Consider the following 22198-nt stretch of genomic DNA (forward strand, 5'->3'; position numbering starts at 1 on the left):
GTCTTGTGGCCTCTTAACCATTACCAGAAAATGTCAAGAATGCTCTTGTCCTTGATTCTCACAATTTTTCTCTTTCTGTCTGGAATACTTTCCTCTGATGTCCACATAGACCATTTTTCATCACTGAAGCCTCTAATCACCTCTGAGTTTTTGGAAGGAGGCCCTCCCTGACTAACCATCACCAACACCCATCACTGTCTTCTATTCCCTCATTCCATTTTATTTTTCTTGTTAGCACATATCATAATCTAACATGTTATTTATTTGTTTGCCATCTGCCTTTCTTAATGGAATTGTAGCTCCTTGACAACTTTCCCAGTTCCTAAAAAAGTGACTGTTGAGAATATGTAGCCAATAACGACATCTTTTGAATTATTGGTTGATTTCTGGATGAATAGGAGAGAAGAAAGAGTGTAGAAAAGCTCAACCTCCATATACCATAATAGTGAACGATTAATAGGTAATGCCTAATCATTTCTCCAAGAGTTGTGGGCATTAGAATACTATTTAAATAATTGGATTAAATTTCAATAGGAGCATATGAAATTATTGAAAGTGATTGCCTTTAGGGAGGGCGTTGGTATGAAAAAGAGTATACAGAATACTTCCTAGTTTTATTATAGCTTTTAAATATACTTTGACTTTTAAAATTTTGTACAACATTGATAAACACTGAAAGCTAATTACTGTAAAAGGCCCATTTGAATGAAATGATGTAATTTATCATCATTTCTGATCCAGATTTCTCTGCGGCTACCACAAATGCAAAAATCTAAAGCTGACACCTGAAGGTCCCAAATGTTCAATGGAATTGAACAAAAACATTTTCTTAATTTGGGGCAATGTTATGTTCCTTTTTCCATTTTGTGATCATCTTTTGTGGTAGGTGCAAATCAGCATGAAGGCCATCCAAATCCAATTCAAAAATCTTGATTTAATATACTCAGTGTCCCTTTTTCCTTTTTTAAAACAATTTTTCAGATATATTCACACACAATACAATCCATCCAAATCTCACAATCAGTGGCTCAGCATATCATCACATTGTTGTGTATTCATCACTACAATCAATTTTAGGAAATTTTCAGTACTCAAAGGAAAAAAAAAAAGGAAACAAGAGATAACCCCAAATACCCCATACTCCTTATCCTCTCCTATCATTGATCCCTAGCATTTGGTGCAGTACATTTGTACTTGTTGGTGAAAGAATATTAAGATATTACTATTAATTATGGTACATAGTTTACAATAGGTTTTTTTTTTACAAATATCACTGTTTTATTAACTCTTACTATTAGCATTATAGTGTTAATGTATGACACTATTAACACTATAATATAGTGTTAATATAACAATGTTATATAATATAGCATTTGTTCTAGTTCATGGAAGAGTTTTTTATATTTGTTCTGTTAATCACAGTTATCATCCACCACAAGATTTGCAGAGTTATATATTCCAATGTATTAACCTGTGGCTTTCCTTCTAGTGACAAGTAAGACTCTAAATCTATGCTTGTCACATGCTTCAGGACTTCATTCCTTCTTACTGCTGAATTAAATTTTATCGTATGTATATACCACATTTATTTTATCCATTCATTGGTTGATGGACACTTGGGTATTTTCCATTATGGCCATTATGGGTAATGCTGCTGTAAACATTGTTGTGCAAATATCTGTTTTTGTCCCTGCATTCATTTCTTCTGGGTACAAACTGAGTAATTGGATTGTCAGATCATAAGGCAGCTCTATACTTAACCTTCTGAGGAGCCACCAAACCATATTCCACACTGCCTGCATCACTTTGCATTCCCACTAGAAGTGATTAAGTGTTCCTGTTTCTCTACATTCTCTCCAACACTTGTAGTTTCCTTAGTTTCCTGTTTGTTTAATAGAGGCTATAATAATGGGTTTAAAATGATATATCATTTTGGTTTTGATTTGAAACTTTGTCAAAAATCAATTTACCATAAATCGGAGGGTCTATTTCTGAACCCTAAATTCAATTCCATTGACCAATATGTCTATCTTTGTACCGTGTTGTTTTGGCCTTCTGTGACTTTATAACATGTTTTAATGTCAGGAAATGTGAGGCCTCCCATTTCATTCTTCCTTTTCAAGAGGTTTTTTGCTATTTCAGGCCCTTTTCCCATTCAAATACACTAGATGATCGGATTTTATATTTCAGCAAAATAGACTTTTGGAATTTTGATTGATATTTCATTGAATCTGTAGATCAATTTTGGGCAGAATTGAAATCTAATGACATTTAGCTTCCCAGTCCACCAACTGGAATGTTTTTCCATTTGTTTAAATCTTCTTTGATTTCTTTTAGCAATGTTTTGTAGTTTTCTGTGTGCAAGTCTTTTACATACTTGGTTAAGTTTACTTTATATATTTGATTCTTTTAGTTGCTACTATGAATGGAATTTTATTCATGATTACCTCCTTGGATAGATCATTACTAGTGTATGGAAACATTACTGAATTTTGTGTTGATCTTGTATTCTATCACTTTACTCTAGTAGCATTATAATTTTTTCAGGGCTTTCTCAATATAAGATGATGTTGTCTGCAAGGTTGAAAGTTTTACCTCTCCCTTTTTTAGTTGGATACCTTTTATTTCTTTTTATTGCTTGATTTTTCTAGCTAGAACTTCTAGTACAATAGTGAATAACAGTGGTGACAGTGTGCATCCTTATTCTGTACCTGCTCTTAGAGGGAAAACTTTCAGTCTCTTACCTTTGGGTATGGATGTTAACTGTGGATTTTTCATGTATGCCCTTTATCAGGTTGAGGAAGTTTCCTTCTATACCTATCTTTTACAGTATTTTTTTTTTCAAGAAAGCATGCTAGATTTTCTCAAACGCCTTTTCCATGTCAATCAGATGATCATGTGTTTTTTCCTTTCAGTATGTTGATGTGGCATATTACATAATTGGCTTTCTTGTGTTGAATCAACCTTTGCATACTTAGGATAAAACCCACTTGGTCAGGGTGTATAATTTTTTACTGTGCTGTTGGAATCAATGTGCAAATATTTCATTGAGGATTTTTAATCTATACTCAGAGTTTTCTTTTCTTAGAGTATTTTTACTAGGCTTTGGTATTAGAGTGATGTTTGCTTCATAGAATAGGTTAGGTAGTGTTCCCTCTTCTTCAATTTTTTAGAAGAGTTTGAGTAGAATTTATATTAATTCTTCTTGGAACCCTTGGTAAATTCCTCTGTGAAGCCATCTGTTTCTGGTGTTTTCTTTGTTGGGAGGTTGTCAAGTGATTGATTAAATCTCTTTACTTGTGATTGGTTGAGGTACTTTATTTCTTCTTGAATCAATGTAATTGTTCATGTGATTCTAGGAAATGTTCCATTTCATCTTAGCTGTTTAGTTTGTTAACCCATATTTATTCATAGTGTACTCTTGTGATCTTTTTTCTATCTTTGGAGTCCATGGTAATGACCTCTTCTCATTTCTAATTTTATTTATTTGCATCTTCTCTCTTTTCGCCTTTGTCAGTCTGGCTAAGAGTTTTTCAATTTTATTAATCTCAAAGAACCATTTTTGGTTTTATTGATTCTCTCTATTGTTTTTTCCTCTCTAGTTCATTTATTTCTACTCTAATCCTTGTTATTTCTTTCCTTCCACTTGCTTTGTGGTTAGTTTGTTGTTCTGCTTCTAGATTCTCCAGGTATTCAATTAGGTTTCTGATTAGCTGCTTCCCCCATAAATAGATGTTTAGGCCTGTAAATTCCCCTCTCAGCATTGCCTTTGCTGTTTTCCATAAACTTTTATATGTTTGTGCTCTCATTTTCATTCATTTTGAGATATTTACTGATTTCTTGTGCAATTTCTTCTTTGATCCAGTGATTGTGTAAGAGATATCTATTACTCCCTTCAGTTTTGCCAGTGTTTGCTTCATGTGCTTTCAGGCACCTTATTAGGGGCACAAATATTCATGATTGTTATTTCTTCTTGGTGAATTACCCCTTTAATTAATATATACTGTCCTTCTTTGTTTCTTATAACATTTTTGTATTTAAACTCTATTTTGTCTGGTATGGATATAGCTATGCCACTTTTTTGGTTACTACCTGTGTAGAACATCTATTCCATCCTTTCACATTCAAGCTTTTTGTATTTTTATGTCTAAAGTAAGTCGATTGTAAACAACGCATAGATTAATCATACTTTTTTATCCATTAGGCCATTTTGATTGGGGATTTTAATCCACTAACATTCAATATTATTTCTTTAAAAGTAGTGCTTACTTTAACCATTTTATCCTTCAGCCTTTAATTATCAGATCTATTTTTTTCTCCCTTTTTACTCTTTTAGTTATCCTTACTGATCATCTTCATTTCTATACTTTCCTCCAAGCTCCACTCACTTATTTTTTCTTGGCCAGCAGAACTTCTTTTGGTATTAAGGCACATCTTTTGTTAATGAACTCTCTCAGCTTCTGTTAATCTGTAAATATTTCAAACTCACCCTCAGTTTTGAAGGTCAGCTTTGCCAGATAAAGCATTCTTGGCTGGTAATGTTTCTCTTTCAGAAGAAATAAATACATTATACCACTACCGTCTTGCCTCCATAGCGTCGCATGAGAAGTCAGTACTTACCGTTATGTACCTTCCCTTGCATGTGGTAAATTGCATTTTTTTCTCCATTTGTTCTTTTGTCTGCTTGAATTTGATTGTTTTGTCTTCTAGCTTTCTGATTCTTTCTTCTGCCTTTTCAAATGTGCTATTGCATGTCTCTAATATAATTTAATTTCATCTATAGCCACTTTCATTTCCATAAGATCTTCTGTTTTTCTATGTATTCTTTCAAATTCTTCTTTATACTCTCTTAGTATCTAGCTAATATGCTTTACCTCTTTAGCCATATTGTTGAATTTATTTAGGAGATTTGTTTGAAGATCTTTGATTACTTGTTTCAAATTCTGGATCTCCTCCAATTTTTAAGTTGATCACTTGGTTTGGTTATGTTTTCTTGCTTTTTTTAGTATGTCTTGTAATTTTTTGCTCATATCTGGCCATCCAATTATCTTGATAAGGTTATTTTGAAAGCTGTTTTCCCTCTGAGATTTTGTTATTGATTGGGTTCATGTTAAAGGTTTTCTTTGACACTGGGTTCATCAGTATTTCCCAGCCAAAACAGAGCCAAGGGCCCATGCAGGGCATGCAGACCAGTTTCAAACAGCCATGGGAAGAGGGTCAGGAAAGTAAAATCCCCTAGGCTGCATTTTCAAGGCCTTCCCAGCAGACTGCATGGTTCAACAACTTATTACCTACAGCCCTGCAAAGGTAAGTTATTTTTTAGTCCTCTATCCCCTTTGTTTCTGAGATCAGTGAAAATAATGGCACCATGGGGCTGAAGGTGGTAGTCAAGAAAGAACCAGGGCTGTGTGACCCTTTGATCCAAACTTGTTAGTCAACAGTTGTATCAGAACTGTGCCAGTCCCCTTCTGTTCCTGAATGGGAGGGCTTATCTGACTCTGCCAGTCCACAGCAGCCAACTGTGCAATGTCTGAGCTGATCCAAAGCTGTTGGCCTCAAAGATGAGGGATGGGTGCCAGGAGCCATGGACAAGTTCCATCACTCATTATGGTTTTTCTGTGTATAGAAACAGTGGCACAGCAGATGACCAGAGCTCCTGCCTAGAAGTGATCAAGGCTATAAAACCCAGAGGGTCAACTTCATTGGCCAATAGTTAGATCAGAGCTATGCTACATCCCTTTCTTTTCACTGGGGGATGGACTCCCTGCCTCTCCTAGTCTGTGGCAGTCAGCTATGTGAGAAGCAGCCTGACCAAAAGCCTCCAGCCTCAGGGTTGCAGGATGGATGTTGGGGGTTCTGTCACTCACCACAGGTTTTCCACTGTAGTTTCTCCATTTCTTTGTCCAATTTTTCCTTATATGTTACAACGGTCATTCCCTGGTCTCCTAAACCCCAGAACCATGGCTTTGGACAGTTTTTGCTTGTTCTCTAGTTGTTTGTAGTGGAGGGGTGAGTTCTGACTCTCCTTATTCCACTATGTTTCTGGAAGCCAATGCATGTTTTTAATCTGTTAAAGATTTGTCTCCAAAGGGCCATTTTCAAGGTGTTATCTAAGACTGGCAAGTCTGGACATATTTCTTCAGGGATGGCATTTCATCTTTCTTTGTATATGCTGAGCTACTAGACAGTTATTGCCTTCAAATCAGAATTAAATCTAATTTTTAATTTAACATGTGATCAAACACAGAGTTTCTGATTACAGGGGTCAGGGCAGATGTTTCCTCTGCTTCCTTTCTCTGCAATCCTTCCATGGAGCAGCCTCCATCTCTTCTCTGAGCTTTTCAATATAACTAAGTCCTGATCCATCAATGATACTTCATCAGTTAATATAACTAAGTCCTCTTCTCTTGGCAGAGACTTGATTATATAGTGTCTGGTCCGAATACCTAGGGGGCTGTCCTAAAATATAGGATTTAATGCATTTTCTTTATCTTCCTAGCTGTGAGGAATTGTGCAAATTATTTCAGATCTCAGTGCCTATGTTTCTTATTTGTTAGAATGGAATACCTACACTTTAGGACTATGGGGATGAAATAAATTAATAAATATAAAATTCTCAAAATAGTACTGATAACTAGTAAGCGATAATTGATAATTATGTGTTTTTTTTTCTGGGACTGCTATAGCACATATCACACAATGGATTGTCTTAAACAACAGGGATAGATTTCCTCATGGTTTTGGACACTAAAAATCTAAAGTCAAGATGTCAACATAACATTCATGCTTTTTCCCACAGTCTGAGCACTTTGGTGCTGGCTTGCCGTGATTCTTGGGATACTTTGGCTTGCATTTTTGCCCCTGTCAAATGACATTCTGCCTCATTTTCTATATTCTTCTGATTTTTCACTGTTTTTACTGACTGCCACAAGATTTCCTCTGCCTTATAAAGACAACAGTCATATAGTTTCAGGCCCACCCTAATTCAATTTAGCCTCATCTAAATAGGATCTTTGAATATCCTATTCACAAATGAGGCCATACCTTAGCAACTAATAACATCTTAAAATGTTTTATTTATAAATGGATTCACATGCACAGCAATGTAAATTAAGACTTGAACATATCTTTTGTGGGGGGGCAAGACTCAATCGCTAACACCATATCATAATAATTGTTAATATTATAAATATTATTTCAAGCAGCCTCTACATGGCTACATGGGATTCCGTTTTCCTCTTTTTTATATGTAATCAGTCAGAAAATGATGAGGTTATATATAGTCAACACACTGAGTGAAGTTTAATCAAAAGCTCATCTTAAAGTCCGGGCAAACTGAACACTGCACTCAAGCTTTGGGCATTCACCACACAAACCAAAGGATAACCTGTAGATTTTTATGCAAATGAAAAGGGCAGGTAAGCTGAGTTTTAAATGCTAATTTGAAATTCTAACCTAAAATTAATCACTAAATTGTGATTAGTTTTAATGTTTAATATAGCTTTTGTGTTTCTCCCAGGACAATTCACGCATTGGAAAGCCATCATTTCTTTGCTGACTCCCAGACCTAGTTCTCAATTAGGTGTCAATAATATCATCTATAGCTTCCTATGCCTAAATTTGTCCTGTGAGGTTCTAGTTTTTCAGAATTCTTCATTTCTATGAATGCTTTCTTCCTGCCTCTATGAGAGTATGTCTCTGAATATGTGTGTATATGAGCATGTGCGTATTTACACATGCATGTTCATACTCTCTGGGCCAGGAAGAGGCAGCTGTATATAAGAATCACTTATTTTCAAATAATTTGAAAAATCCATGTTTTTCCATTGACTATTAATCACACATCAGAAACATTTCCACTAAGTAAATTCTTCTTAGCATGAGTACTTGGACTCAGGTGGGACAATTCCCATATAAAGGTCATCAAATGTCAAAAAGAGAAGAGACTTAAAGAAACTTTGGCTCTATTCATTGTATTCTCTGTTTTACACAAAGGATGATGAAGTTCAAAGGTGGGAGAGAACTTCCTCCAGATACAGCTCTGGGCTCCTGGCCTAAAACTATTTCAACTGCCCCATATACCTTCAAACAATCCAAAGTGAAAAAACTTGCACATGCTCACTGCTTGAGTGGATGCTGTCTTCACGATGCTATTATTAATTTTTTTTGCCCTGTATGAACTACAGTGCTCTTAACTACACATATATTTGGAGAAAGAAGCTATTTTTTACCTATGCCTACATAAAGAAAGAGAGAATATGCCACTATTTATAAGATGAAGAAATTGGACATGTTATGAAGGCATACATTTTAAATTAGATGAAAACATAAATCTGTTGCTGAAATTACCTGCGAATATACAGACAATGCTACTGTTCAAGACAACACAACACAAATCAGGTAGAAAATTATTTGTCTATAAATCATAATCTACTGCGATTTTATTTTCTCTCATCTATCCATTGTGTGGCAGCCCTGAATTTTAGGTGCTAGGTTTATTACTTGGAAATAGGCTTGCCCTAATAAAAATGACATTTCTAAAGGGCTGTTTTTGTAGAATCATGCCCCTGCTTCTGAAATCCCTAATTCGACACCTTTGACAGAGTCTCAACTCTTTGCAGGGAACCATACCAGGAACAAAAGGAAGACATAAAAATAAAATAAGGGATAGAGCAGGGATAAACTCTGAAAGCTGCTCTATGCCTCATAAGTCAAAAAGTTGTAAAATTCTCATATTAAAATTAAATTTCTCCATTTTTACTCTGCCTTTTTTCTTCTGTGAGTGACAGAAAAAAATTAAATAGGCAGCGTTTTAAAATATTGCTGGACAAACTCTCTTCTTTAAACAAAACTCAATAACACTTTTTTATCAGATCAAGTTTTTATCTCAAATAGTGGATTGATTGTATGTTACATACTCTCAGTTTTCATGGAAGATGTGAAAACCCATGAGGAATTCTGGTTAACTTTTTGAGTTTAAGAGCATAAATTGAAACAATAATGACCAACCTGAATGCAGAATGAGATCTTTTATTCAAGTCTTATGAAATTCACATTCTATGGTGCCCAATTATATCTTTCCAGTATTTCCTATTGAAGGCGAAACAATGAGCCTCACGTTTATAAAACTTCATCTTTGCAAAAAACTGCTTGTATATCCTGGAATCCGAAGCTTTTAGGCATCCCATAACATTATACTTCAAATGAATTCTTAAAAGAACTCCATACATTAATTTTTGACACCAGCTCCATCTCTTTGTTTCAGGAAAGATAAATTTGCTTTATTCTGCAGTTAATTATTAATACCACAAACTAACATTTGCTCAGATTGTTGTATGAGAAAATTTCTGATCCATTGGGATAAATAGGATCATGCACGTAAGCACCTTAAAAAGTTTAATAATATGGAACATTGCATATCATACTGACATTATTTTAGAAAGTCATATAGTATAGATGTAAAAAGTTTAAAGTGGTTAGTATTTAATAAAATTATTTATGGATTTTTTTAAAAAAGTAATGTTTATGAATTTTGAATCCTGAGTTGGAATAATATTGTGAGGTCTTAAAAATATTGGATGAGGCACTAAAATTATATGTATATATTTTAACTTAGTTTAGCATTAAATTACCTTAACTCAGCACACAGAAATAACTTACATCTCTAAACAATCTGTACAATGATAGGTTATTTCTTAATTTTGAGAAAATATGAGCTGATGTCTTAAACCCCAGTTCTAAAATATTTTATTTCTGCTACTCATGTGTGGAAAATGCCAGGGAATTTTCCTTCAAAAACATTCTTGAGATTTTGTTATGTAAATGATTTGTTATGGAGAAAATTAAGTCATGTAGATAATTATTGATTTGAGATTTGAAAAGTAAGGAGAACATTTACAGGGCAGTCTTTTAAGGACATTATAAAGATGAACTTATTCTCAGTGAAATTATGTATATTTGGCTATCTCTGTTATTGCAGAATTTATTTTGTGGGAACAAAATCAAGATAAAATTTAGTTAGGATTAAAAGAGTTTCTTTTCAATGTAGTCTGAGCAATAGGTCATTTCAAGTGAAAATTTTTGGAGATCTACTTTAATGTACAAAAAATGGGCATTTAAGATAACTTGGTGTTTGATTAACTTTTAAAAAATATTTTTAAATGCTTATTTTTACAAGTAAAAGATACTTGTAAAAATTTTTAGAAGTAAAGATACTTTGAAGTTAATAAAACATCAAAGTTATTTTTTCTGTTTTAATTGCATATATTTTCATGAGAAATTAAATGCAATAAGCTATTTTCTGTGCTTTAACTCAAATACATTTCAATGATAAGAGTAAAAAATTAGTTTTCAAAAACAGACAAAATATAAATTAATTATATAATTATTTAGAAAGAAATAAATCATAAAATATGGTTTAGTAAATAAGTTTCAATAAGTATTCAAAATAAGTATTCAAAAACTCACTTATGTAATGTTGGTAAATGTCTCAAATAAAGTTGGATATCACTGGATTAAATCCAAGAAGTTTTCTTTAATGAGGGTTTATAAGGTCTTTACAGTGTTTAACATGCTCAGTAAGAAATATATTATATGGTATCCCCTGAACTCCTTTAACCTCAGGCCCATACTTCTTGGAGCACCTTGCCAGACTAGTGTACCAAAGGGCAAAATTTTAAAAGATTGTGTAAATAAAACTAGTAATGATATAGTTTATAAATTTCAGTTTTTGTAGATGTTATCTTTCCTTTTCTTTCCTCTATAATACAAGCACATCCTGCAGGGACAATGGATAATTTAAAGATGTACTAATTAAATCTAAACACAAATAAATGATGCTATTATAAGCTAGTAACAGGAGTCTTCTCATTTTCTGTTTTATTTTAGTGTTGATATACTGAGCTAAGAGTAATGTTCAGCTGGTATCTAGTCATTTGCTTATAAATCTTGGCTTAAAGGTAGTCATCAAAATATTTCTTCTTACTATCTTGGTTATATTTGTATTGTTGGAGATGATTTTTCTCTTATATTCTCATTTGATAAAATATCGCAAGTCTCTCTAACTGTCACAGAGAGGTTCAGTAAATTAGAAAAATTCTAGCTTGTAATTTCTTTTTCAAGTTTTAGTTTTAAAAAATTCAATTAATCATTTTTTTCTTACACATATTCTTCTAACAGCCAAAATGAAATTGTCAAATGAGGAGTTTTTATAAAATATGTACCTAAATACAAGAAAATCTTCAAGGTTATATAACCTCTTCAACTCTTATTTTCTGTGCCACAATGAAAGAAACAAATGCTGATGAGTTCTGTAGATCAATTGGTGTACAGACATAAAGACACACCAAAATAAAAAGATACTTGAAGTTTTAAGCAACTTGTATGAAATCAATTATGTTTGCATTTATATCCAATATAATTAGGTGCACTTTATCATAATTTCTCATTGACTTATTATTGCTTTGAATACTAAGACTTATTTTTAAATTTCTACTTTGAAATATCCTTAGAAGTAGAATCTTCAAATTTTCTAATTTCACAAAGGAAAGAAATTTTTTTGTAAAAATGAAATTGTTTTGTCAATGTATATAATTCCTTCCTTTAAATTCTTCAGGATTATCATATACATTAAGTAATTATTATTTCATTAGGCAGAGGAGATACTTTTTCTGGTAGATTTACAATATTTATACTATTTTGATCTATGACTAAAATAAAATATTTAACCAACCAATAATTGGGGGTTGAAAATATTATGGCTTTTTTTAAATCTGTTTATTGGGTTGTTTGCTTTTAGGTGGCAGGCAAATAGCCTTTTATTAGTAGTATTTTTCAAGATAACTAAAGAGATAAAAATATGTTACTCTTTCATCTCATCTATATATATTACTGGTATTATTTTGGTTTTATGTGAACATAACTGAGTCCTGAACTCCAGACATTAAAAGAACCCTTGGTGTCAAATACTATGTAGGTTAAAAACAGAAACACTGGTTGAGTTGTGTTTTTTTTTTTTTATTAATGTTATTAGAGCAATAAGAACTGATACAAAAATTGGAAGAATGTGTTGAGATGAAAAGAAACACAATACTGAGTCATGTACACTTAGTAGTTCATATTGTTATCACATTCAAACTTTTAAGTTTCATAATCAAAGGAGAAACAAATGAGGTTGAACTCTCATTGTTGAAGTTTTATCTTGCTTTTATTACAATATAAATAGTGTTCCCTGTTTAGCTGTCTTTGGAATGGCTTAAGCATTTTTCTCTGTTCTATGCTTATATAACCTTCAGAATCTAAGCAGGAACACAGAAATCAACATAATTATTAATGAAAGGAAATTTAATAAGGGAAATTGATTATGCACATGATGCAAAAGTTAAAAATCCACAAAGGATAGCATGGGAAACCAGAGGTTAGTAGGAGGAATAAGTCACTATCAAGTCTAAGATGGAGTGAAAAAGAATGAGGCTGTGGGGTTCAGCAGCCCAGGTTTTCTAAGAGTGTTTGCAAAAATAGGGTACAATCCTGAGGAAGTTAAGGAGATATGAAGTAGGGAAAATCTCCGAACACCACACAAGAAAGCACCAAATCCTCTGAGAAGTGGACAAGCTTTTATTGCCGGCAGGCTCAGAGGACTTCTGTCCAAAGTCTGAGCCCCGAGCATCCTTTGTCTCTAGATTAAATAGGCTAGCAAGCAGGAAGTACAGAAACAGAACTTGCAGGGTGGGAGTTACTGTGGGAATAGGGGTGCTGCTATAAGCTCTGGCTCTTAGCTGATTTATTTTGTCTGCAATGCAGGCAGGCCTGGGCATGCCTGAGAATACCTGGACATGACTAGACAGACACAGCAGACATTTTATTTTACTACCTCTTTCAGAAAGCATGTTTTTACACATGCTTGAGAGCATACAATTTCATAAATTCATTTTAGTTAGGAAATATAGCAACAATACTGAGGTCACTCTTATGACCTACCTCAATACAATGATTCCCAAAAGAAGTGAGGGAGGAAAAATCCTCAGGTTTCTGCTTTGTCCTCTGTGGGGAATTGAATCATGTTCTCCAGTAGAGACTGGTTCAAATCCTAATCCTTGGTCCTGTTAGTGTAAATCAATTTATATATAGGGCATCAGGAGAGGCTCTTTTCAATTAAGGTATGGCCAGTTGAACGAAGGTGGATCTTAGTCCAGAATAGCTAAGGTCTTTATAAACAAATGAAATAAGGCATGGAAATAGAAGCTGGAACTGGCAACAGCTAGGGGGAGAGATTGCCATGTGACACAGGATTGCTATCATGAGAACACTGCAGACACTAGAGAAAGTATCACAATGCCAACATCTTGATATTGGATTTCTACCCTCCAAAACTATGAGCCCAATAAATTCTTACTTTTAAGTTGCTTAGTAGAGATCTTCTTCTAACCTAAGACCACATACCCTTTCCAGGGCATACTTATTACAGTTGTCCAATGGGACATGGTAGTGCCTTGGGGTGTTGGGGACAGAGAGCTGGCTTCAGCTTGCACTGAACATCAGAACCCACTTCTCCTTTATCCAATTTTACTTCCTTTACCCAATTTTACACAATCCTACTCACAAGAAATCCTCTGCATTCTATAACCAATTCAGAAAAGACAAAGCATGGCATGAGGGTGGAGACATCATAAAGGGACTTCAAACGGATGGTCTTCAATGAACAAAATAGAGGCAAGATAGTTTCTAGTGTTCTTGGGAGATAAATAGACATATTTAACACAAAACAGTCATGTGTTAAAGAATGTTTCAACCAATATGTAATAACTGTCATAGCAGGCTTGGCAAATTAAGACACTTTCCTATTAGTGAAATCTAGCTGCAAGCCAGCTGACCTGGGAGGTGGGGGAATAGGGACTTGGTGTTTGTTCCTCTGAAATATAAAGAATAGTAGGACAAGGATGAGGACTAGTTCTGAGGCCAAACAGGTACAGACATACCATATTTGTTATGCTGCACCCATGTTCACCCTGACTCCTTTGTACGCCTCCCCCTAACATGAGATCTATTATACAAACAAAGATACTTTTGTCCACTTTGCAAACCCAGGGGACATAATACCACATCAATCATCATATCTGTGCCTAGGCATTCCATAGACCTCCCCATTGTTTTCAAATGTGATACCTTGAGGTTTGATGGCACTTGCACTAAATTCTAATGTAAACCCACAAACTCATTCAAAATAGAAAGGGAAATTATAAAGGGGAAAAATGTAAATATACAATAAATAAGTATTATTCGATCAATAAATGGAAAAAATAAATATTATAGTATGCAACTTCCCAGACATCATCCTTCCTTTCCACTTTATGTAACATCAAACCATTTTCAGCACATTAGGATACATAGAATCTCCCAGGGAACTTCTTAAATTTTCAGATCCAAAGTCCCACCACATCTCTCTTATCCCAACCATACATGCACATACAAACAGATGAATTCTAGGAATTAGAATTTGATGTAAGTAGTTTATGAATTACTGAAACATTTTTAACACATCATTGTTTTGTGTTAAATAAGTCTATTTATCTTCCAAGAACACTAAAAACCATCTTGCCTCTATTTTGTTCATTGAAGGCCATCTGTTTGAAGTCCCCTTATGACTTCTCCATCCTCATGTCATGCTTTGTCTTTTCTGAATTGGTTATAGAATGCAGAGGATTTCTTGGTGAGTAGGATTGTATAAAATTGGGTAAAGAATGTAGAATTGGATAAAGGAGAAGTGGGTTCTGATGTTCAGTGCAAGCTGAAGCCAGCTCTCTGCCCCCACACCCCAAAGCGGTACCATGTCCCATTGAACAACTGTGGTAAGTATGCCGTGGAAAGGGTATATGGCCTTAGGCTAGAAGGAACTCTCTAGTAAGGCAATTTACAGAGCAGACAAATGGTTGAAGGCTGTCAGTGGTCAGCGTCTCCAACAGTTGAAGGATAAGTCTTTCAGTTCTGAAGACATATCTGGGTAGTGCGTAATAACAAAAACTATATCTTATTTTAACTCAAATTCTATCTTTTCTTTCAAATCCTTTTACTTCCTAACAGCTCCAGCCCTCTGTGGCTACTCTGCCCTTCATACATACTCTGTGGTCTATATACACTCATTTGGAACACATTAGTGACATTCTCCTTTTGTGATTTAAGCATAGCCACTCATATATGTGTTTATAATTAAGTACACATGAATATTCATTTATGAATTCTCCTAACATAAACTACCTTGTCCGCTGAGGATAATGATAACAATACATAGTTATTTGAATATGCATATAGTTAACATCAATTTAATGTTAAATGAAGATAGTTGCATTTATTTTTCATATATGTGAGGAATAATAAAATACCATACTCAAAATATTTTGGTTTATTACTTAAGTGTTAAATGTCTCTTTAAAATGCATATTTGATAAAACAAAATATCAGTAATTTGGTAATTGTTGAAACTGGGTAATGAATATATGGAGTCCATTTTACTCATTTTTACTAATTGTGTGCATTTGAAAATAATCCTAATAGTATGTTTAAAAATTCATATCAGAAGGAAAGTACAGGCAAAATGACAAGAGTTGTTTATTTTTCATTGGCATAAAACAAGAAAAAAGGATGATAGCAGATAATTTAATTCATAATAAATTATTTTTTTCAGTATATGTGAGGGAAAAAAACAATAAAATTCTGAGAAGAGTAAAACACTGATGTGTTTATATCCAAGATTTAATGAATGCAATAAAAATCCTCAAGTGGGTTTATGAGGAAGGGGAATATATATATATATACACCATAGAAATATTGAAAAATCATAAACAACCACTGTAAGTCAATAAGATAAAGTAAATGAACCCATAGGATTTCCTTCTAACTTGCTATGAGGTCAGTTCTTGAAAGCCTGTTCATGTATACATACTTATATAACTAAAATTAGCTGACTTCTTTTAGCTCCTTATTTTAGGTACTCATTCATGCTTATTATATACTAAAAATATTAATTTTGCAAGTTAATTTCCTCATTTTCTTTTCTGTTTTACTTTCCACTTCCAAGCTTGCACCCATAGAAACAAATGATACTAAGGAGACTGCTATAGGAACACTTGGTATCAAATAACTACTATAAATATAGACTTTCCACATCATAGTTAGCATTTATTAAGGTCACCTGATTTTAATCAGACCTTTGTATTCTGATTCAATTCACCTGTCTGGTGGCTTTACCTGTTCTCATTACATCCATTACTCCATTTCATGTTTGTGAAAGGTTATTATAGGTTGCCTAACACATACCATGCTGGAATGGAAGGTTAATGACAGATTTGCTTTGCAAAATGTCATACAAATTGATGTGATCAGACTGGCCATGGTCTGATGATAATTAAAGGTAATAGTAGTCCAATCAATTCTAATCTAAAAATATCAGAACATGACATTTGTCCTTAAAACCTGTGAACATGATGCGGTGGAGAAATCAGCATGGAACAGATAGAATTTTGTTAGCAAACACTCTAATCATTGGAGTCAGAGCAATCAGAGAAAAAGGAAATGTATATCTCTGTATGGTGCTTGTCACTTATTTTAAACTAATCTCATGCATGGACTAAAGAAATAACCGATTTTAATAAACTCCTAATCTTGAGAAGGGAGTTAGCTATTATAATAAAGGCTAATTATTGACATGATATTGGCATATCATATGGAGAAAAAATAAGTGATAGACTATTATTATCTGAGCAGTTGGAGAAGCTGAGGAAAGTCTACCAACAATAGATCTTGCCATCTCACTGATATGAATTTGTTTGCAGTGAGTTTACCTACTCTGCCAGGGATTATGATAGTCTCCTTCAATTGCTTTGAACTTGGAGGGCAGATAGTTGAGTTCATGGCAAATGACTCCAGTGATCAGTGTGTGCAAAACAATCCCTTCTCCTTGTTAATCAGTATTTCCTCTAGCTAAACACTTTTATCAGCAGGATCAGGAAAAACACTAATACTGATGTTACTAAGAGATAGTGAATATCTATTTATATAAAGAAGTGAATGGTTTTATTCATCAGATTTTTTTATGTGAGCAAGGAGAACCACACTGCCCAAGAAAGTCCATGTGCCAGGTCATCTAAAGTGACTATCTTGTGGCTATTCCAGAGCACCTGGTATAGATGGCAGGTGCCCCATGGAGAGACAATCACCAGTAGAAGTTGAGAGATTTCTGATGGCGGCCATAAGTGTAAACTTCAGGGAGAAGAAATAGTGTCTAGGCAAGATTTCTGGGAAATATTGTTTGTGATATGCAAAGTGAAATTCCTGATCACATACTCTTGAGGATGACTTACAGTAAAGATCAACATTAATCTTTCTGCTGGCTGTGACTTTATGCTGAGTCAAAGGCTATTGACTGTTCTACCCAGAATTACCAAGAAAGCATTTGAAAAGATAACTGACTGGTGAGCAGGAAAGGTATTTTATTTGTTTATATATTTTTAAATTTTGAGACTGTGGTGAGGTATACATATTAGAAAACAGTTTTTTTTCCCCAGAGGAGTTTGCAATACTGTCTGTGCATTATGGACAAATGTTTTCATGACTTCATGAGTCTTGGCCCCAAGAATCATTATTGGAGTATGCTGTGTCTGGATTCTTAGTTAAATGCAACAGGAATCAATTCTGCACTATTCAAGAAGGAAAATAATGTATTACAGGAACACTGAGAATGCCCTCAGTACCCAGGTGAGCCAGGGAGCTGGGCATGGGGAATATCCATTTGGGAACAATGACCACAATCAGAGCACAGAAGTGGACAATGCAGTTCTGGGAATGTCTAACATTGACCTCGACACTGCTTTGCATTCCCCAAAGAGCTGGTGCTAAAACTATTGACCAAAAAATACAGCTTTCTGAATACAGCTTTATTTTTCCTCTTTCTTTGAAACTGAACTGTTTTATCTGATTAGTGAAGCTTAGGATCTGAGCAGACACCTTAGCTTCAAGGGAGTTAAATAAGATCAGTTATTTTTAAAGCCTCTAGTGGCAAGTTGACTAGAACTCCTCTTCTACCTGCCCTTCCCCATACACACCACCTATGAAGGTTGAAAATTACCCAAACAGAAGATGGGGGAGACAGCTTTTTTAAACATAGAAAGGGTGAATATGCTACAGTCCATTTGTTTGACCATCCAATACAACATAAATCATTTCTACATGTACATATAATGTGACTTTCAATTCAATAACAAGAAATGTTATCTCAAATGGGAAATGATTTTCATCAGTTATTACATCCAATAATCTCTTTAAAGCGTATTCCAGGTTCTGGAATATCTGGGTAACATTGATTCTCATTTCAGTAGTCAATGGATGAAACTTAAAAAGTGAATGTCTGCCAAACACACTATACAAAATAGTAGACCAAACTAAGAGAATCGTATAAACTTACAAGACAGGCTGTTCTAGTTTGCTAGCTGCTGGAATGCAATATACCAGAAACAGAATGGCTTTTAAAAAGGGGAATTTAATGAGTTGCTAGTTTACAGTTCTAAGGCCGAGAAAATGTCCCAATTAGAAATGTTCAATCAAAGGCATCTAGGGAAAGATACCTTGGTTCAAGAAGGCCGATGAAGTTCAGGGTTTCTCTCTCAAGTGAGAAGGCACATGGTGAACACAGTCAGGGATTCTCTCTCAGCTGGAAGGGCACATGGTGAATATGGCATCATCTGCTAGCTTCCTCTCCTGGCTTCCTATTTCATAAAGCTTCCCGGGAGGTGTCTTCCTTCTTCATCTCCAAAGGTCACTGGCTGGTGGACTCTCTGCTTTGTAGTGTTGCTCTCTCTGAATCTCTCATTCTCCAAAATGTTTCCTCTTTTATAGGACTTCAGAAACTAATCAAGGCCCACTCAAATGGTTGGAGACATGTCATCCTCTAATCCAGTTTAACAACCATTCTTAACTAAATCACATCAACCAGGGAGATGATCTCATTACAGTTTCAAATATACAATATTAAATAGGGATTATTCTACCTTTAAGAAATGGGATTTATATTAAAACATGGCTTTTCTTAGGAGGCATACTTCCTTTCAAACCAGCACACAGGCTGCAGTTATTATTACTTTATTTTTTTCCATTACAATTACAATTAGCATGACTATACTCTTTGATTTCTCAGGACATAATCTTCATTTATAGCTGCCTTCTGGTGTCCCCTTTTTTTTTTTTTGCATTGGCAGGCACTGGAAATTGAACCTGGGTATCCGGCATGGCAGGCAAGAACTCTGCCTGCTGAGCCACCATGACCTTCCCTGGTGTCCTTTTCATATACCATTTATACTCAATTTTTGTTTAATAATATTGCATTAGATTTTGTATTATCTGAGTCAATAAAGGTAATTAAGTTTGCATTTTGTATTTTTGATCTCTGTCATGGTTTTTTCAAGTAGATGTGAGACATTTTATCTTAAGAGTGTTAAATTGGTAAGAATTCTAGTCATGACTATAGATGCAGGATAATTGACACCCCCTTTCAAGGAAAGCATGGAGGGAAAAGCTGATAAAATAAATTATTCTCAGAAAAAATAAACAAACAGGAAAAGCTACCATTTTAGCACTGAGATTGTTATGGAAGATATCTACTGTTGCTGCCCCTGCCAGCCACTGAGTGTTCTATCATGGTGGGCTGGAGTCAGGCTTTTTCTAGAGCTGCTCTGTCCAGAGACTAAGGGAAGTGTGCAGTCGTCTTATGCAAACCAAATTTGATACACTATTAATAGGTTTAAATGAAAGTAGCTTCTTAGTCTCTCAAAGACCTGTCTTTAATTTATACTGTATTTTACCTGACCGCAGGTGATAGTTTGACTAAGTGTCACCTTCCCTGTATTGTCAGAGTGTGATCTTAAAACTGGATAGATTTTTTTAACCAAACAAGGTAGATAGCCAACCCAACTTCCCCTAAGTAAAGTTTTTTGCAACAACTTCAGTAAAGAAATAAAGACCAAAAATTTCTGGTATATTTTAAGGAATTATATAATCTTAATGTGATGTCATCCTAATTTGTCACAAGCAGATATTGTTAAAAATAATTTTAAATGCCTTCCAATATAGAAATTTCAGAATCAGAGTTCATTTTTTTATGATGTCATGACTTGCATTTTTAAATTAAATGCACAATTAGAATAAAAAAATGCATGCCCAATTAGGAAACTTTTTTTTTAAGGTAGCATTAAGAATGTATATTTTATTGTTTAATGCAAATACCATGAAGCTAATATTTTTGAGCTCTGTGTAAAACAAGAAATGTGTATTTGAAAGTAAATGATAATCTTTCCTTATTAATTTCCCTTTCATGGAAGTTTTTTGTACATTGCATTTACTGCCTCTTCATATTTTTTGATGAGAAATGCAAACTACAGCAGTGTCTCTAATGTGTCGACTAAAAATAAACTACAACTATATTTTAGACAGCTTTAAAGGCTAGACTGTATTATCTTTTGAAAGATCTGAACAAAAACCCTTTCAGTTCATGAAGAATGGTTGAAAATTGCTCTAATTAGTTTATTTTAATCTGTAGAAAGGAGTTTAAGTTGTCTACATATTATAAATGGCTAATTTTTAGTGATTAGATTTTATTTCTCGGCATTGTACCCAACCACCTGGCTTGCCTGTGGTCAAATTTACTCTGTCTTTCTTGTCAGTTAGATCATGCCAAAAAATTTCACTGTGATTTAAATATAAACAACACTAAGCTCATAATATGCCATAAAATAGCTTTTCTTGCTTATCTTTATGAGAACAACTATACATCCAGTCACATAATACAGAATCTTAAGTTTTCTTTATCTGTCACATCCAAAAGTTCAACATTTTCTTCGAATTCAATCTCCCTCATCATTCCTGCCTCTTAATGTACGTCTCAGTCACACCGATTCAGTGATTTGTGGCTTTTTTTTTCTGGAATTACTGTAATGTACTTTAACTGGTTTTGATATATCCTTTTGGCCTTTGTCTTATATTGCTGCCACTAAAATATATATATATTTTTTAAGGCAATCTTAGCATCTACTTCTTTGCTAAAACATGATAATGCCTCCTTAAAGTTCTGGAGATAAAGCACCAAGTCCTTCTATTAACACATTTTACTAAGCACCTGTGACCATCCCTGATCTTTTCTCAATGCTAAACCTCACTATGCAAGAAGTCCGTATGTTAATAACCATGTCTTCTCCTTGACGATGTCTCTATTTGTTGGTTAATTAGTTGTGATAACTTGCAGTATTTGGTTTAGTAATTATAATTAAATAGTGATGCTTTTGAAAGATTTTAGATTTGCTTTTAATTTATTATATCTTTTTTAAATTTTGAATCTGATATAAGGTAGAATGTAAGGCAGTAAATAAAGTACAAAAGGAAAGAAAAGTAGAGTTAGCATTATCTTCGGGGAAAATAAGTAAAACTTTTACCCCAAAATGTTCTTTCCAATAATATAAAGATTTCTAATTCTTAATTTCAACAGCATCTCTCAGTTTTCAAGAGGCTTGTTCACATATCAAATGTCTATGGAACAACTACTTGTTGGGTGATGTGATTGGGCATGTGATTATGAATTATATTTGGTACCTGCCTACAAGTTGCTCCGAGTCTAGTGGGGAAAATAAGCTAGTATGCTGTGTTACTATAAAGTATAATGAGCTTCATGAAAAGTTTCATGGTTTTACCTAAAAAGGGCATCTTATTTACTGTAGGAGCAGTGGCTGGGTGAGAGTCTATCGGGGAAGAACTCCAAGCAGTGTTGATGACACAGCCTTAACCGAACAAGATAAGGTCATGGTTTAGTACATTGTCAGCAGCGTGAAGATGAAGATGTTAAACAAAGCATGGCAAACTGAAACGCTTTAAGTACTGGAAACAGGAGATAAGTCAACTCATAAATTATATTAATATATTTTTTGTAATAATATAATTTTGTCATTATTGCTATTTGATGCAGATGACATTTTTACATATGTCATCTGTATAATTTACATTCAAGGTACAAGCCTTGAATGAGTTTGTAATATTTATGTAACTCTAACAGTCTCTTTTCCCTACTGTGCCTTAGTATTGAAGACAGCATGTAGGATGGAAACAAGATTGAGAAGTAGTAGGAAAGATATAATCTCATTTTTGATTCATGGATACATTATATTCC

At 34.1% G+C, this 22198-nt stretch overlaps 1 long non-coding RNA gene across 1 annotated transcript in view; it reads left to right on the top strand.

The window, feature by feature from the left end:
* LOC143648552 (uncharacterized) overlaps nt 1-21926 on the top strand; it is a 78742-nt gene extending 56816 nt beyond the window's left edge. The window contains exon 5 of the long non-coding RNA XR_013158623.1: nt 21753-21926. This is a non-coding gene — a long non-coding RNA (uncharacterized LOC143648552). The remainder of the gene's footprint in view (nt 1-21752) is intronic.
* Nucleotides 21927-22198: the final 272 nt, after the last annotated feature.

This window comes from Tamandua tetradactyla, chromosome 10 (genome assembly GCF_023851605.1).
Source record: "Tamandua tetradactyla isolate mTamTet1 chromosome 10, mTamTet1.pri, whole genome shotgun sequence".
In the NCBI taxonomy this organism is placed as follows: Eukaryota; Metazoa; Chordata; class Mammalia; order Pilosa; family Myrmecophagidae; genus Tamandua; species Tamandua tetradactyla.